Source organism: Moschus berezovskii, chromosome 2 (genome assembly GCF_049115385.1).
Source record: "Moschus berezovskii isolate FMDL1 chromosome 2, NW_MosBer_1.0, whole genome shotgun sequence".
NCBI classification, from domain to species: domain Eukaryota; kingdom Metazoa; phylum Chordata; class Mammalia; order Artiodactyla; family Moschidae; genus Moschus; species Moschus berezovskii.
This window is the reverse complement of record NC_142461.1, coordinates 91,160,072-91,178,419: the sequence shown is the minus strand read 5'-3', so window position 1 is coordinate 91,178,419 and position 18,348 is coordinate 91,160,072. Positions and strand designations below refer to the sequence as shown.

The 18,348-nt window shown below is 41.6% G+C and overlaps 1 protein-coding gene across 5 annotated transcripts in view; it reads right to left on the bottom strand.

Annotated features, from left to right (window-relative positions):
• The window catches only part of LYPD6B (LY6/PLAUR domain containing 6B), a 255,515-nt gene that overhangs the window by 18,490 nt on the left and 218,677 nt on the right, over positions 1-18,348 (bottom strand). For 3 of the 5 annotated variants that reach the window (XM_055398194.2, XM_055398195.2, XM_055398193.2), the window contains one exon: positions 18,161-18,219. The exons of the other annotated variants lie outside the window; for them this stretch is intronic. The gene's annotated coding sequence lies outside the window, so the exon portion shown is untranslated. The remainder of the gene's footprint in view (positions 1-18,160; positions 18,220-18,348) is intronic. 5 annotated transcript variants of the gene reach the window in all.

The following is an 18,348-nucleotide window of genomic DNA, read 5'->3' as shown; positions in this document are numbered from 1 at the left end:
CTAATTTTCCTCACGTAATCTCAGACAAAAGCCCGTCCATTCAACACACCATTACTGACACCTCATACATAACAGATATTTTCATCACTGGATCCCCAACAAAGTCTTTGCTCTCAGGCAGTTTGCATTTTAGAGGGAGAAGACAGGCAGTACATATGGAAAAGGCCATAATTTCTGACCATTGTAAATTCTGTGGAGGGAACATGATAAGGTGTTATGTCAGTGGACAGGAGGAACTGCTTAACATATATGGTGAGTCCAATACGTCTGAGTAGGTGACATTTATGCAGGTGAATTAAATGTTGATAAGGACATGTCCAAGCAAAGAATCAAGGGAAAAGAAACCAAGTCCTTAGATCAGAAGAAGTGTGCCTCACTGGGGGAACTCAGAAAGCAGCTAGTGTGACCAGAGCATGCAGAGAGAGGGGAACAGACAAAGCCAGAGTCGGTGAGGCCAGGCTACACAGGCACTTCCAGGCCAAGGCAAGGATCTCAGATCCCACCGAGTCGGGAAACTGTTCGGTTTTAGATTCTCTAGTTTTGAAAACTGCTCTCAAGAAAGCTTTGTCTCTGGAAAGTAGTAATTGGTCCAAAATGCCTAGTTGTATTTCTAGCTCTGGGAAGAAAGGAATACAAATAACAGTGAACACAGAGGAAGGAAGAATTCAGATTCACCTCAAAGGTTCTTCTGGATGACATCATGCATGATATGATGGCTCAGAGAAGACTTAAAAGCAACGGAAGGAACAACAAACCCAAGAATTAGACTTGTGTTGTGGTTTCTCCTTTCCTGGAAAAAGCATTGTAGAGAATATAGTCTCATTACTAGTATATAACTGAGGACAAGGCGGGGTGCAGGGGCAGTACGTGCAAAGATCCTAGGCGCACAGCCTGGAACACAGCATGCCCTCAGAATGTGCGTGTGTAGACTCTTTAGCACAAAAGTTGATAATGGTGAGAAATAGGCCACAGGAATGTTGCTTGCATATAGACTAGATGTATTTTCCTTTCTGGTTTTAGTTAAAACAGCATAGTCTTATTCTATCAAAATCCTCTAAAACTGCAAAGGTTTTACCTGTCAAATGAGAGAAGCACCAAATAACAATATCTCATATTTTCCAGAGCATGTTTTATAATCCACTACATACTGCTTTTCCCATCAGTTCAGTCGCTCAGTAGTGTCCGACTCTCCGCGACCCCATGAATCACAGCACGCCAGGCCTCCCTGTCCATCACCAACTCCCGGAGTTCACTCAAACTCATGTCCATCGAGTTAGTGATGCCATCCAGCCATCTCATTCTCTGTCGTCCCCTTCTCCTCCCGCCCCCAACCTTTCCCAGCATCAGAGTCTTTTCCAGTGAGTCAACTCGTCGCATGAGGTGGCCAAAGTATTGCAGGTTCAGCTTTAGCATCAGTCCTTCCAATGAACACCCAGCATTGATCTCCTTTAGAATGGACTGGTTGGATCTCCTTGCAGTCCAAGGGACTCTCAAGATTCTTCTCCAGCACCACAGTTCAAAAGCATCAATTCTTCGGCGATCAGCCTTCTTCACAGTCCAACTCTCACATCCATGCATGACCACGGGAAAAACCATAGCCTTGACTAGACGGACCTTTGTTGGCAAAGTAATGTCTCTGCTTTTTAATATACTATCTAGGTTGGTCATACCTTTCCTTCCAAGGAGCAAGCGTCTTTTAATTTCATGGCTGCAATCAGCATCTGCAGTGATTTTGGAGCCCCAAAAATAAAGTCTGACACTGTTTCCATTGTTTTTCCATCTATTTCCCATGAAGTGATGGGACCAGATGCCATGATCTTTGTTTTCTGAATGTTGAGCTTCAAGCTAACCTTTTCACTCTCCTCTTTCACTTTCATCAAGAGGCTTTTGAGTTCCTCTTCACTTCCTGCCATAAGGGTGGTGTCATCTGCATATCTGAGGTTATTGATATTTCTCCTGGCAATCTTGATAGCACCTATATTTATCTCTCTTTTTCAGTGTATAGGTTTGTGTTAACATGACTGTTTTATTTTTCACAACCCAAAGACATTAGGATAATGAAAAAGCAAATGACTAAATTATAGTATCTGAAAGTAGTTTCACATTTGGAATCATTTCATGGAGACTCTAAACTAAAATTTATGCTGAGGCTTTGCTGAGTAGGCTCTTGTTGCAATCTTTCTTGCAGAACGAGGTTATAGCAGAGTTTGTATTCCGCTCCAGAAAGGGGGGAAAAAAATCTTTAATACAAGCTAGACTAAACCATTCTGTTACTTTCCCTAGGACTTTCACACAGAGCAGAGTTCTTCATGTAGGGGAGGGGAACCTGTGAGGAGCTTAAGGTTATTTGCAATATTATGTCCATATATATTTTCCCCCTGGGTTAAGACCTACACATAATGGTTAACAACAGCTGCTCTCTGACTTAGAATCAGTTCAGTTCAGTTCAGTCGCTCAGTCGTGTCAGACTCTCCGCGACCCCATGAATCACAGCACACCAGGCCTCCCTGTCCATCACCAACTCCCGGAGTACACTCAAACTCATGTCCACAGAGTCGGTGATGCCATCCAGCCATCTCATTCTCCGTCGTCCCCTTCTCCTCCCACCCCCAACCTTTCCCAGCATCAGAGTCTTTTCCAGTGAGTCAACTCGTCGCATGAGGTGGCCAAAGTATTGCAGTTTCAGCTTTAGCATCAGTCCCTCCAATGAACATCCAGGATTGATCTCCTTTAGAATGGACTGGTTGGATCTCCTTGCAGTATAAGGGACTCTCAAGAGTCTTCTCCAACACCACAGTTCAAAAGCGTCGATTCTTCGGCGATCAGCTTTCTTCACAGTCCAACTCTCACATCCATACATGACCACAGGAAAAACCATTGCCTTGACTAGACGGACCTTGGTTGGCAAAGTAATGTCTCTGCTTTTTAATATACTATCAAGGTTGGTCATAACTTTCCTTCCAAGGAGCAAGCGTCTTTTAATTTCATGGCTGCAATCAGCATCCGCAGTGATTTTGGAGCCCAAAAAATAAAGTCTGACACTGTTTCCACTGTTTTTCCATCTATTTCCCATGAAGTGATGGGACCAGATGCCATGATCTTTGTTTTCTGAATGTTGAGCTTCAAGCCAACTTTTTCACTCTCCTCTTTCACTTTCATCAAGAGGCTTTTGAGTTCCTCTTCACTTTCTGCCATAAGGGTGGTGTCATCTGCATATCTGAGGTTACTGATATTTCTCCCAGCAATCTTGATTCCAGCTTGTGCTTCTTCCAGCCCAGCGTTCCTCATGATGTACTCTGCATATAAGTTAAATAAGCAAGGTGACAATATACAACCTTGACGTACACCTTTTCCTATTTGGAACCAGTCTGTTGTTCCATGTCCAGTTCTAACTGTTGCTTCCTGATCTGCCTGGAGTAACTGGCAAATTTGGCCTTGGAGCTCGGAATGAAGCAGGGCAAAGGCTAATAGAGTTTTGCCAAGAGAATGCACTGGTCATAGCAAACACCCTCTTCCAACAACACAAGAGAAGACTCTACACATGGACATCACCAGATGGTCAACACAGAAATCAGATTGATTATATTCTTTGCAACCAAAGATGGAGAAGCTGTATACAGTTAGCAAAAACAAGACCAGGAGCTGACTGTGGCTCAGATCATGAACTCCTTATTGTGAAATTCAGACTTAAATTGAAGAAAGTAGGGAAAACCACTAGACCATTCAGATATGACCTCAATCAAATCCCTTATGATTATACAGTGGAAGTGAGAAATAGATTTAAGGGACTAGATCTGATTGATAGAGTGCCTGATGAACTCTGGACGGAGGTTCGTGACATTGTACAGGAGACAGGGACCAAGACCATCCCCATGGAAAAGAAATGCAAAAGAGCGAAATGGCTGTCTGAGGAGGCATTACAAATAGCTGTGAAAAGAAGAGAGGCGAAAAGCAAAGGAGAAAAGGAAAGATATAAGCATCTGAATGCAGAGTTCCAAAGAATAGCAAGGAGAGATAAGAAAACCTTCCTCAGTGATCAATGCAAAGAAATAGAGGAAAACAACAGAATGGGAAAAACAAGAGACCTCTTCAAGAAAATTAGAGATTCCAAGGGAACATTTCATGCAAAGATGGGCTCGATAAACGACAGAAATGGTATGGACCTAACAGAAGCAGAAGATATTAAGAAGAGGTGGCAGGAATACACAGAAGAACTGTACAAAAAAGATCTTCACGACCAAGATAGTCACGATAACGTGATCATTGACCTAGAGCCAGACATCTTGGAATGTGAAGTCAAGTGGGCCTTAGAAAGCATCACTAGGAACAAAGCTAGTGGAGGTGATGGAATTCCAGTTGAGCTATTTCAAGTCTTGAAAGATGATGCTGTGAAAGTGCTGCACTCAATATGCCAGCAGATTTGGAAAACTCAGCAGTGGCCACAGGACTGGAAGAGGTCAGTCTTCATTCCAGTCCCAAAGAAAGGCAATGCCAAAGAATGCTCAAACTACCGCACAATTGCACTCATCTCACACGCTAGTAAAGTCACGCTCAAAATTCTCCAAGCCAGGCCTCAGCAGTATGTAAACCGTGAACTCCCAGATGTTCAAGCAGGTTTTAGAAAAGGCAGAGGCACCAGAGATCAAATTGCCAACATCCGCTGGATCATGGAGAAAGCAAGAGAGTTTCAGAAAAACATCTATTTCTGCTTCATTGACTATACCAAAGCCTTTGACTGTGTGGATCACAATAAACTGTGGAACATTCTGAAAGAGATGGGAATCCCAGACCACCTGACTTAGAATACAGCCATTATAATTCAGCTTCCTGTAACTTAGATGTTTTCTTACTTTGACACTAACATAGACTCACATAGACATTAGGTACCTGGTCCACACTTCTTAAACCCACAGGTGGCTCAAAACAACCCCACCCCACCAGCCCCCAACTAAGCTCATCACCATCACCCATCTTTCTCAGATAGAAGACCTCGTCAGAAACCCCTCACCCCTGGTGCTGGTCTTTATTTTAGGAGTCCTCTCTTTGGAAAGTATATTCATTCTTGTTCCAGAATGCAGTGTGCTTCCTTGCCAAGAGAAGGGATCTCTGCAAGGCACATCTGTAGGGTTACAGCAGGGACAGGCAGGTCTCAGGCACTCAGGGAATGGCAGGCAGCCAGATGTGTAAATTTAGGATGCTCCATATGAGACTGGCCCACTACTGCCGGGAGTCATGGACGTACATGGCTCAGGTCCCAGCCATGGTCACCATCCCATCCTATACGTGGCATTTTTAAGCTTTCCTGGGGTACGTGCAGGCCTCAGGAATGGCACACCCTTGACCTCAAGTTCTTCTGAGATAGGAAAAGGACCTCCATCATGTTTATACCCCCGAGGTCCACACTCAGCACATAGTAGGTATTCAATAGATACATTTTGGAACAGAACAAACATCATTAGCTATGACCTATTATAAGGAGCACCTTTCTTAGCAAGTAAGACAGATTGTGGGCAATAAGGAGCTGGCAGGGCATCCAAAGATGATAAAGACATGATGGGATCAAAAGGAGATTTGCAACCCGAAACCAAGCAGAGGTGATAAACACCAGCACAGCTTATACAATTGCTAAAAATGAGTCAGCAGGCACAAGGCCACCTCCACTGCCAATGAAACAAGTGCAATAGATAATTTAAGGGGAGCAGCCCTCCTAAGTCCAACATGCCTATCAACACCAGCATTCACACCTTCCTGCAAGCATCACTTATCTGCACTAAGACACTTTAATGGCAAACCTAATAGGCCTGCCTTCCCTTCTAAAAAGAATAGAAGGCAAAGAGAAAATGGAACATGAATGCTCAAATTTTACTCACAGTGGAAAAGATGAAAACACTCCTCAGAAAAGGAGAAATTTGCCAGGAAACTTTACAGTCTATCACAAGGGTAGTAATACTTGTTTCCAGCTATTAAGAGAGTTTGACCAACGGCAATATTCTGGTTCCCAATAAATTTGGCAAGATGATTCACAGGCTATAAGCTGAGACTCTGCTTCATCTGTCTTCCTTGAGGGGACATGACCCGGGCAATGAGAGCCTGGCTCCTGCAGCTCAGAGCTGACCCTCTCTGACAGATTTTCCGTTTCCAGTACCTGAATAATCCAACCCCCCAACCCAAGTTTAAATATTAATTTTAAAGATATTTAATTTAGCATTTCTATGTGCCTGAAGTAAAATACAAGACAGAATTTTAGTTTATGCTCAGTCCATCATCTTTATCTGAAAATACAAAAATCTCCATGGAGTACCATGGATTCTACTCTTGCATAAAACATTCAGTAGGGAAAAATGGAATCATGATTTGAGCTCTCTTTACCGTTTGTCCAAATCTTGAAAGCAGCATGTTTATAAGTCATGCATTCATACTAGGTACTGTGCTAAGCACTTACACACAAAAGAGAGTAAGTGACACAGTCCCTGTGCTGTCACACATTCAGTTCAGTTCAGTCACTCAGTCGTGTCCAACTCTCCGCAACCCCATGAATCACAGCACGCCAGGCCTCCCTGTCCATCACCAACTCCCGGAGTACACTCAAACTCATGTCCATCAAGTTGGTGATGCCATCCAGCCATCTCATTCTCCGTTGTCCCCTTCTCCTCCCGCCCCCAATCCCTCCCAGCATCAGAGTCTTTTCCAGTGAGTCAACTCGTCACATGAGGTGGCCAAAGTATTGCAGTTTCAGCTTCAGCATCAGTCCTTCCAATGAACACCCAGGATTGATCTCCTCTAGAATGGACTGGTTGGATCTCCTTGTAGTCTAAGGGACTCTCAAGAGTCTTCTCCAACACCACAGTTCAAAAGCATCAATTCTTCGACAATCAGCTTTCTTCACAATCCAACTCTCACATCCGTACATGACCACGGGAAAAACCATAGCCTTGACTAGTCAGACCTTTGTTGGCAAAGTAATGTTTCTGCTTTTTAATATGCTATCTAGGTTGGTCATAACTTTCCTTCCAAGGAGTAAGCGTCCTTTAATTTCATGGCTGCAATCAGCATCTGCAGTGATTTTGGAGCCCCAAAAAATAAAGTCTGACACTGTTTCCACTGTTTCCCCATCTATTTCCCATGAAGTGATGGGACCAGATGCCATGATCTTCGTTTTCTGAATGTTGAGCTTCAAGCCAACCTTTTCACTCTCCTCTTTCACTTTCATCAAGAGGCTTTTGAGTTCCTCTTCACTTTCTGCCATAAGGGTAGTGTTATCTGCATATCTGAGGTTATTGATATTTCTCCCAGCAATCTTGATTCCAGCTTGTGCTTCTTCCAGCCCAGTGTTCCTCATGATGTACTCTGCATATAAGTTAAATAAGCAGGGTGACAATATACAACCTTGACGTACTCCTTTTCCTATTTGGAACCAGTCTGTTGTTACATTATTGAAGCCCAAAAGTTAACGTGAGCCACTGGTGAATTATGACTGTCAAATATTAATACAGTCATCTCTGAGGGGGAAACAATGGGCTTTAGATTCAGGAAGACCTAAAGACCCTGATGCTGGCAAAGACTGAAGGCAAAAGAAGGGAGCAGCAGAGGATGAGATGGTTAGTTAGCATCACTGACTCAATAGATATGAATCTGAGCAAACTCCAGGAGACAGTGATGGACAGGGGAACCTGGCATGCTACAGTCCATGGGGTCACAGAGTCAGACACAATTTAGCAACTGAACAACAACAGACGGTTAAAATTCTAGTTCTACATTTCATAATCAGGTGACCACAGAGTTAAGAAGTACTGTCCCCATTTGCCAGTAAGACAAGTGAGGCTTAGGGTCAGGTGGGTAAATTTTCTAAATTGTGTGGACTGAGTGCAATTACATAGGTAATTCCTATTTTACTGAGATGATGCTTAAGACTTGTTCTCCCTCTCCTTTCCTCCCCCAAGGCTTCTTCAGACAATATTAGGAGAATAGAGATCAGATCAAGGGATATAACTGTCTAACTCCATTCTATACCAGCTGGACCAAATCTGGTACACAGTGTGGAGTTCTGTGCACTCATTTCTCAAGAAGACTCTGAAGTTCTCTCTATTGCAACCAAGTGGAAAGCTGGGATGAATGACTGCCAAGGTTCCTTCACTTCTAATATTCTGGGATTTTAGGGGAAGAATATTAATGAAGACTTTTAGTTATGCCCTAAAAAGTCATAATGAAGTACAATATTACCATAATATTTCAGACTCCCGCTATTCTTTTTTAAAGAAAATCTTTTCAAAAATCTCATCAAACACAGGATCAAAAACTCACAGAACTGAGTATCTCATTTCTAAACATAAAGGTGTGCATTTTAGAGTGTTAAGATGGGAGTTTTTCCTACTACATGCAATGTGGTGCAAGATACTGTCTAAAACTGTGGTAACATTAAAATCATTTCATTATGCAAACCAAATTTAAATCTAATTATGAATTAATACAGGGCCCATAAGTATGTAATTTGGGTGAAGAAATAGTCTAATCAATTGTAAAGAAATCTTTTTAAATGGGATTCAAATTTTAAGAAATGGCTAAAAGATACTTCCAAAGTAATAGCCTTTCAGCTGCATTTTTGTCCAAGGTATAATTTTACATCTTTTTGAGAAGGCTTGCATGACACTGGAGAAATAAGACAGTAAGAACTCCAAATGAACAACATTTAAAAGCTTAGATGTTTGAGACTTGGAAAATGGATTCCCTTTAAAAAGGATCAAGATTGGTTTGTCGTGTTTCATTGAACTATTTGGACAAATGGTAGAGACCTAATAAAATATGTTAATTGATTATATCTAAAAGTATCCTTCACATGGGTGGAATAATTTTTACACGGTTTGCTTCCATAAGTGATTTTTAAGAGGCCTATGCCAAATCTATTATGCATTAAGGTTCTCAAAATACAGTGTAAAAACCATATTGGATGAAAGGAAAAATAAAGATCCTAACCCCTTGTATGAATGGTGTTCCTCTGCTGTATGTCACGCTCTGCTCTGTACTGCCCAGGAGCCAAGGGAAACATATGTGGAATACACATTCTCATGATTTGTAAACAGAAAACTCCCTAGTCCTTAATTCTCAAATTAATGGGCCCTATGCATTTTTCTACAGAGAGCATCAGAGAACATGCAGATAATGCCTGAAATTTGTTTTGAAGAGCTCAAGATGCATCCCTCATTTGGCCATGTCTTTAAAAAAAAAAAAAAGCCAAAGCTTTAATATTGAGGCAATTTTATAAAGATATTTCTGCTGTCAGGCAGGCACATGAGGGATGTTATTTTCTTTTCTGTGCAAGAGAGGTGTCTTTAAATTTGAGAGGAAGACAGAATAACCAGACAGAACCTCTTCAAGAGAGCTGCAGGCACAGAGGTGTTGGAGCTGTTAACGCGCATGCCACCAGCAGAACTGCATGTATGTAAACTGAGTGGCAGCAGAGGCTAGGCTTGGAAGACAATGTTTTTTTATGTTCCCCTTTGTGCTTGCTGTACTGAACTCATGTCTTTTAATAACCAATCAAAGTTCTCATAATAGAAATCTAGGCTGAAATGTCCAACAGCTGGCTAAGGACCCATTATTCTACAATTGTTGACTAGAGAGCAATCCAAAATTTGCCTTCTCTAACACATGGCATACAGAACGCAACTGAGAAAACTTAGCTTTCAAGGTCACTACACATGCAGGTGACGGCGATCACTTGTGAGTGCATTTAGCCTCAGCAGACGGAGAAAAATGACCACAGAAATAAAGTATGTATACAGATGTGTGTCTCATTTGAATCTCTCTGTATATATTCTAACATGATGGAATATCTGTACCAAAACAGAAACTGTAGATGATAATTTCATCTGGATATGTGTGCATATATGTACATATGTATATATGTGTGTATATATATGTACACATATATATATGTGTGTGTGCATATATGCAGATGTACATACATATCTTATGAATGAAATAACTGCTTAAAAGCTACGACAAAGTGACCCTGAGCATGTGTTCTTGCTAAGTCGCTTCAGTCATGTTTGACTTTTTGTGATCCTGTGGATCATAGCCTGCCAGGCTCCTCTGTCCATGGGATTCTCCAAGCAAGAATACTGGAGTAGGTTACCAAGCCCTCCTCCAGGGGATCTTCCCCACCCAGGGATCTAACCTGCGTCTCTTAAATCTCCTGCATTGGCAGGCGGGTTCTTTACTACCAGCGCCACCTGGGAAGCCCCTAGAACTCTGTAAGACACTGTATTACCAATCACGTCAGCTGCTTTCAGCATCCACACGGTTATCTTTCATTTGGGAAAGCTTTAGGATGCAGAACTGTTGCTATGCATTTGTCCTGTTGTCTTTCTTCTGTCCTGAGGTTTTATGTCACGGACCATGATTTATACTACTAGCTCAAATTATTCCTGATTATATATCTAAAACTGTATTGCACAAGAACATGTTCATGGCTATCATTCTAAAACAGGAGGCCATTTGAAAACAAGCAATAAACTACATGCAATGGCAAAAGAATATCATGCTAACTTTTGCACAGTCACCAATTCCAGAACAGATTATTCAAAGAACTCTCTGGAAGGTAACAAGCTTATAAAAGCAATTCTAATTTAAAAAATTTCTGCAGTCTACATATATAACAAAGTTACAGCATGTCACTCGCCCTATAAATTGTCACTATTACCTTGGAGCAGAAGGAAGTGTACACATAAAGATATATATGTGCATAATTTTATATTCCCAGAGGAAATTGAAAAATTATAGGCATTAAATAGTGTTTTAATTGCATCATGAAAAATGACATTTAAGCAATGGTTCACAGTCCTACAAAGGTAAAGTCAAGTGTATATGCTGCCTAGTCTAGTGTGGGGAGAATGGCTTTTAGAGGCGCTCAGGCCTGGGAGCAAATTCTGACCCTGCCATTAGTTGGACCTGCCACCTCTGGCTGATTCCTCTGCTGCTCTGAGACTCAGGTTCCTATCAGTAAAACAGAGATATTAAATATCCATTTTGCAGAGTTGTGGGAATTAAAGGAGAATGACTAAGTCCCCTACATTGCTGGTTTAATTATCAAACTATTAAATAAGTATTAAAGGCTAAAATTAGAAGGAAGTGGAATGGATTGGGAGATTGGGATTGACTTACATACACTACTATGTTTTAAATAGATAACAAACAAGGACTGTATAGCGTAGGGAACTCTACTCAATGCTCTATGGTGACTAAATGGAAAGGAAATCCAAAAAGGGGGATATGTGTATATGTATGGCTGATTCACTTTGCTGTACAGCAGAAACTAACAACAGTATAATGCAACCATACTCTTAAAAAATATCTAAAATTAGAGATTTATGGTTCCTCAATGGATTACATACCAGCCAATATGATTAAGATTATACCATATATCTGGCCAGATTTAAGACAAATTTAATACACCTATTTTCAGCTCTCAAATGCTATGATTATCTAAGTATATATGAGAGAAGAATGTAAAACTCCTCTAAAGATGAGTTTTAAGAAAACTACTCTAGAATATATGTAAGCACAATATTTAGGCCTCAGTGGAGTATTTTCATTTATATGCTTTCTGATAAATCTATATTCTCTGTCTATTCAGTTCAGTTGCTCCATTGTGTCCGACTCTTTGCAACCCCATGAACTGCAGCACGCCAGGCCTCCCTATCCATCACCAACTCCTAGAGTCTACCCAAACCCATGTCCATCGAGTCGGTGATGCCATCCAACCATCTCATCCTCTGTCATCCCCTTCTCCTGCCCTCAAATCTTTCCCAGCATCATGGTCTTTTCCATTGAGTCAGCTCTTCGCATCAGGTGGCCAAAGTATTGGAGTTTCAGCTTCAACATAAGTCCTTCCAATGAACACCCAGGACAGATCTCCTTTAGGATGGACTGGTTGGCTCTCCTTGCAGTCCAAGGGACTCTCAAGAGTCTTCTGCAACACCACAGTTCAAAAGCATCAATTCCTCGGCACTCAGCTTTCTTTATAGTCCAACTCTCACATCCATACGTCTTTGTCTATGCTCATAAATAAAAGTAGTTCTCACAAATTGTGCTTCAAAAAGCAACAGGCTCCCTAGAGCCTGTCATACAAAGTAAAATAAGTCAGAAAGAGAAAAACAAATATTGGATATTAATGCATACATATGAAATCTAGAAAAATGGTATTGATGAACCTATCTGTAGGATGGGGATGGAGATGTAGAGAACAGACTTGTGGTCATTGTGGTGTGGGAAGGAGAGGGTGGGACAAATTGAGAGAGTAGCACCGACGTATATAGGCTATCATGTGGAAAATAGATAACTAGCAGGAAGCTCAGCTCAGTGCTCTTGATGACTTGGAGGGGTGGGATGGTGAGTGGGTAGGAGGGGAATTCAAGAGGGAGGGGATATATGTATACATATGGCTGATTCATGTTGCTATACAGCAGAAACTAACACAACATTGTAAAGCAATTATACTGCAATTAAAAGTAATATTTTTAAAAATTCAAAAAAAGAAAAAAAGAACAGTAGACTCTGTGCTTGTATTTGTCACTCTTCTTTAAAGAAATACTTTGTATTTCTCACTCACTCTTTTTTAAAGGCTAAGCTCCAATATTTCTCCCTCATGAAAACTTTCTGTGTCTCCTCTGCCCCATGGAATGGTCTCCACCCTGGAAAATGCTTGGGGTTTGTTTGGGGATACAAGATTGCCCTTCCTTGTTGAGCACTGGAGTGGGAATTGCAGCTCCAATTCTTGCTTATAGATGAGCTAAAGAAGGCAATGGCAAGCTACTCCAGTACTCTTGCCTAGAAAATCCCATGGATGGAGGAGCCTGGTAGGCTGCAGTCCATGGGGTCGCGAAGAGTCGGACACGACTGAGCGACTTCACTTTCACACATTGGAGAAGGAAATGGCAACCCACTCCAGTGTTCTTGCCTGGAGAATCCCAGGGACAGGGGAGCCTGGTGGGCTGCCGTCTATGGGGTCACACAGAGTCGGACACGACTGAAGTGACTTAGCAGCATCAATGCCTCACACACATAGGAATTACCCTTTTTTTTTTAAAAAAAAAAAAAAAAGCTTTTTCATCTTTTCCACCAACAGAATTTCCATTTCTATGTTGACTGTTCATTCAGATTTTAGGTGAACATATGAAGATTTTGAGAGCTCTGTTTTCAACAACTAAAGCTCTGCCCATCGCTGGCCTAGTGTATTCACATGTGGTTCAACACATACTGGGTTGGGCCTTAAATATGTTCCGACCACATGATCTTCCCAAGCTATCCTAAAAGGGTGAAAGGGACTGAGCCCTGCTGGGCTTTCATCTCTTGCTCCTCCAGCCCCACCTCAGCCTGTCCACCCTCATCTGTGCCCTGGGAAGCCAAGCTATGATGACCAGGCACACAGTTCCCTTTCCTACGGGCTCTCAATTTGATTTGGCTGATGGCAGAAGCTGGCAGGCGGGAGAGCGGGCAGAGCGTGAGACTGAGGTATTTACTCCCCGACTCACTCCCTGCCAGGCTGTCCTCATGTCTCTCAGCTCCTGTCAGGTCCCTAACTTCATAGCTACCTTCACCTGGCTTCCAGTAACCATTTTTTCTTATCCAAGGCTCAGATGGTAAAGAATCTGCCTGCAATGCAGGGGAACCCAGGTTCAATCCCTGGGTTGAGAAGATCCCCTGGAGAAGGGAAAGGCTACCCACTCCAGTATTCTTGCATGGAGAATTCCATGCTCAGAGGAGCCTAGTGGGCTGCAGTCCATGCAGTTGCAAAGAGTCCGACACAACTGAGCAACTCACAGCTTCAGGCCTGTAGGAGAGAAATGGCTTCTCTCTGTTGCCATCTCTGAAGGCTGGGACTATCCTTTGTTGATATCCCTAAACCTAGCCCAAACCACTGTAAATAGCCCCTTATTCATTCTCTCAAACAACACCAGTCTGAATATGCCATCTGGTTCCTTCCAGGACCCTTACAAATCTGTGAATCTAGTCTCAAAACACTAGGAAGTAAGTCACACTGAACCAAAGCGTCAGGCGTTGTAGGAATAGCTGCAGTGACTAAACAATACCGCTTTACCAGGAGAGTATAAGAGCAACTGTTACAACTGGATTTATGCTACAAACTAATCAAGGGGAGAATGAAGGTTTTAGAAAGAAAATGAGAATATTAACAAGAAAAATCTAGCTGAAAAATATTTTATAATCCCATGCAAATATCATAAGTCCACCAAAATGCATCTTTTTCCTGCTCCTACGATCACTGAAGAACACCATGGAATAAGGAGAAAGAGAGGGAGGTGAAATTCCTGAACCTTATTTAATAAAAGAGATGAGAAAAAGGAACACATTTTGATGAACATAGCACTGGAGCCCATGGAAGCTTTAATGTATTCAAAGCGGTACTCTTACTACATCATAGAACCTAACACAGAAATGTAAGCTTATTTAAACATAAACATTTCACTGAGGAAGGGGGAAGATGGGGGAGTAGAAAGATCCTGAGCTCACCTCCTCTCATGAGCACAGCAAAACAACTATCTGCAAAACAATCATCCATAAAAACTGACTAGAACCCACCAGAAAAGATCTTCTCCAACTAAAGACATAGAGAAGGAACCACAACAAGACAACTAGGAAAGGCAGACTCAAGATCAAATCCCATACCCCTGGGTGGGCTGACCCCCGGACTGGAGAATTATATTGTGCAGGTTCTCCCAAAAGGCATAAGAATTCTGGACCCTATGTCTAATTCCCCAGCCTGTGTGGTCCTGCATCAGGAAGATCATCCCCTAGAGCAGTAGTACCCAGAAAGTGGCATCAGAGACCGGTTTCACGGAAGACAATTTTTCCATGGACCAGCGGGGAGGGGGAAAGTTTTGTGATGATTCAAGTGCAAATGATTACATTTACTGTGCACTTTATTTCTAGTCTAATGCTGCTGCTGATCTGACAGGAGGTACCAGTCTGTGGCCCAGAGGCTGGGAACCTCTGCCCTAGAGCATTTGACTTTGAAGGCTAGCAGGGCTTAATTTTAGGGCTTCACAGTATTGGGGGAAATATAGACTCCACTCTTAAAAAGGCTACACAAAATTTCACATACAACCAGGACCTAAGACAAAAGCAGGAATTTGATAGGAACCTGGGCCAGACCTCCCTGCTTGTCTTAAGACAGTCACCGAGAGAGATGGGAGGTGGCTGCAGCTCACCGAGGGGATGTAGACACTAGTCACAGCCATAATGGGGAACATTTTATCCATGAATACTGCTGCTGGCAGCACAAAAGATCCCAAATTGCAAAAACAGTCTTGAGAAAGAAGAACAGAGCTGGAGGAATCACATACCTTAACTTCAGACTATATTACAAAGCTACAATAATCACAAGCCGGAATCAAGATTGCCAGGAGAAATATCAATAACTTCAGATATGCAGATGACACCACCCTTATGGCAGAAAGTAAAGTGCATCTAATGGAGAAGGCAATGGCAAGCCACTCCAGTACTCTTGCCTAGAAAATCCCATGGATGGAGGAGCCTGGTAGGCTGCAGTCTGTGGGATCGCTAAGGGTCAGACACGACTGAGCGACTTCACTTTCACTTTCACACATTGGAGAAGGAAATGGCAACCCACTCCCGTGTTCTTGTCTGGAGAATCCCAGGGACAGGGGAGCCTGGTGGGCTTCCGTCTGTGGGGTCACACAGTCAGACACGACTGAAGTGACTTAGCAGCAAAGAGCTCTTGACGAAGGTGAAAGAGGGGAGTGAAAAAGCTGGCTTAAAATTCAACATTCAAAAAACTAAGTTCATGGCATCCAGTCCCATCACTTCATGGCAAATAGATGGCAAAACAATGGAAACAGTGACAGACTTAATTTTCTTGGGCCCCAAAATCACTGCAGATGGTGACTGCAGTTATGAAATTAAAAGACCCTTGCTGCTTAGAAGAAAAGCTATGACAAACCTAGACAGTGTATTAAAAAGCAGAGACAATACTCTGCCAACAAAGGTCCATCTAGTCAAAGCTATGGTTTTTCCAGTAGTCATATATGGATGTGAGAGTTGGACCATAAAGAAGGCTGAGCGCCTAAGAACTGATGCTTTCAAACTGTGGTGTTGGAGAAGACTCTTGAGAGTTCCTTGGACTGCTAGGAGATCAAACCAGTCAATCCTAAAGGAAATCAACCCTGAAAATTCATAGGAAGGATTGATGCTGAAGCTGAAGTTCCAATATTCTGGCCACCTGATATAAAGAGTCAACTCAATGGAAAAGACCGTGACGCTGGGAAAGTTGAAACCAGGAGGGGGAGAAAATGACAGAGGATGAGATGGTTGGATGGCATCACCAACTCGATGGACATGAGTTTCAGCAAACTCTCGGAGATGATGAAGGACAGGGAAGCCTGGAATGCTGGCTTCCATGGGACAATCCATGGGGTTGCAAAGAGTTGGACATGACTGAGTGACTGAACAACAATAGTAATCAAACAGTGTGGTACTAGCACAAAACATATAGATCAGTGGAATAGGACAGAAAGTCCAGAAATAAACCCACATACTTATAATCAGTAACAATCAACTTGAACTTTGATAAAGGCAAAAATATACAATGGAGAAAGGACAATTTCTTCAATAAGTGAAAGTTGGACAGCTATGTGTAAAAGGATGAAATGAGAACATTCTGTCACACCATATACAAAAATAAATTCAAACTGAATTAAAGACCTAAAAGTAAGACTAAAACCCTAAAACTCTTAGAAGAAAACATAGGCAGAACACACTTTGATATAAATCACAGCAATATTTTTTGGGTCCGTCTCCTAAATTAAAGGTGATAAAAGCAAAAATAAACAAATGGGACATAATTAAACTGAAAAGATTTTGTGCAGCAGAGGAAACAACTGAAAAACAAAAAGACAGCCTTTATTGAAAGGAAGGAAATATTTGCAAATGACATGACTGATAAGGGACTAATAACCAACATACATAAACAGCTCAAAGAACTCAATATAAAAAAATAAAACAACCCAATTAAAAAATGAGCAGAAGAACTTGATAGCCATTTTTCCAAAGAGGACATGCAGGTGGCCAATAGGAACATGTAAAGAAGCTCCACATTGCTAATATTAGAGAAATATAAATCAAAAGCACAATGAGATGTCACCTCACATGTGTCAAAATGACTAACACCAACAATAATACAAATAGCAAATGTTGGTGAGGATGTGGAGAAAAGGGAACCCTCATACATTGTTGGTGGGAATGTAAATTGGTGCAGCCACTGTGGAAAACAGTATAGAGGCTTCTCAAAAAACTAAACATAGAACTACTATATGTCCCAGCAATTCTACTCCCGGCTATTATTGAAAAAAATTTTAAAGTCACTAATTGAATAAGATGTATGCTCCTCAATGTTCACAGCAGCATTATTTACAACTGCCGAGACGTGAAAGAAACCTGAGTGTCCATCAACAGAAGAACAGATGAAGTGGTGCATATATACAACGGAATACTACTCAGCCATAAAAAATAAAATCCTGCCATTTGTAGCAACATGGATGGACTTGGAGGACACACACTAAATGAAATACGCCAGAAAGATGCATTACATGCTATCAGTTATATGTAGACTCTGAAAAATATAACAAACTAGTGAATATAACAAAAAAGAAGCAGACTCCCAGATGCAGAGAACAAACTAATGGCTACAAGTGGAGTCAGGTGGGGGGGTAGCATGGGGTGGGGGGAGTGGGAGGTAAAAACTATTGGGTTTAAAATAGGCTCAAGGATGTGTTGTGCAACAAGGCAATATAGCCAATATTTTCTAATAACTATAAATGCAAAGTAACCTTTAAAAACTGTATATTTTTAAAATTAAAAATAAATTCACTGAAAACCAGAATTCCATATTAGCACAATTATGATTTGTCCTATTCTCCTTCCTTAAAATCTTGTATTTCAATAAACAACACTATTTTTATGTGACAATGGGCTTATCACTTAAGGACTTTCTCCTGAACTTCCTCTGATTTTTCTCTGGTTACCTCTAACCTTCCACGGTCCAAAAACTTCCTATTGGGATAATGGTCTTAGCCTCATTTGCCCAGAGAAGCCATTTACTTCACCTTCCAAATCTACTCGTACTCACCCTTCTTAATTTTCTCTTCTCCTCCTCTTTCACTTCCTGCTACTCTCACCCAAGGACATCTAAAAAAAAAAAAAGTTCAGCTTGAAATGTACATTGAGATCTCATCCATATTCTGTACCAATTTCCAGAGCATAAAACTCCTTATTGGCAGAGACAGTGTTCTATGATAATGCCTAAAATAGTCCCTT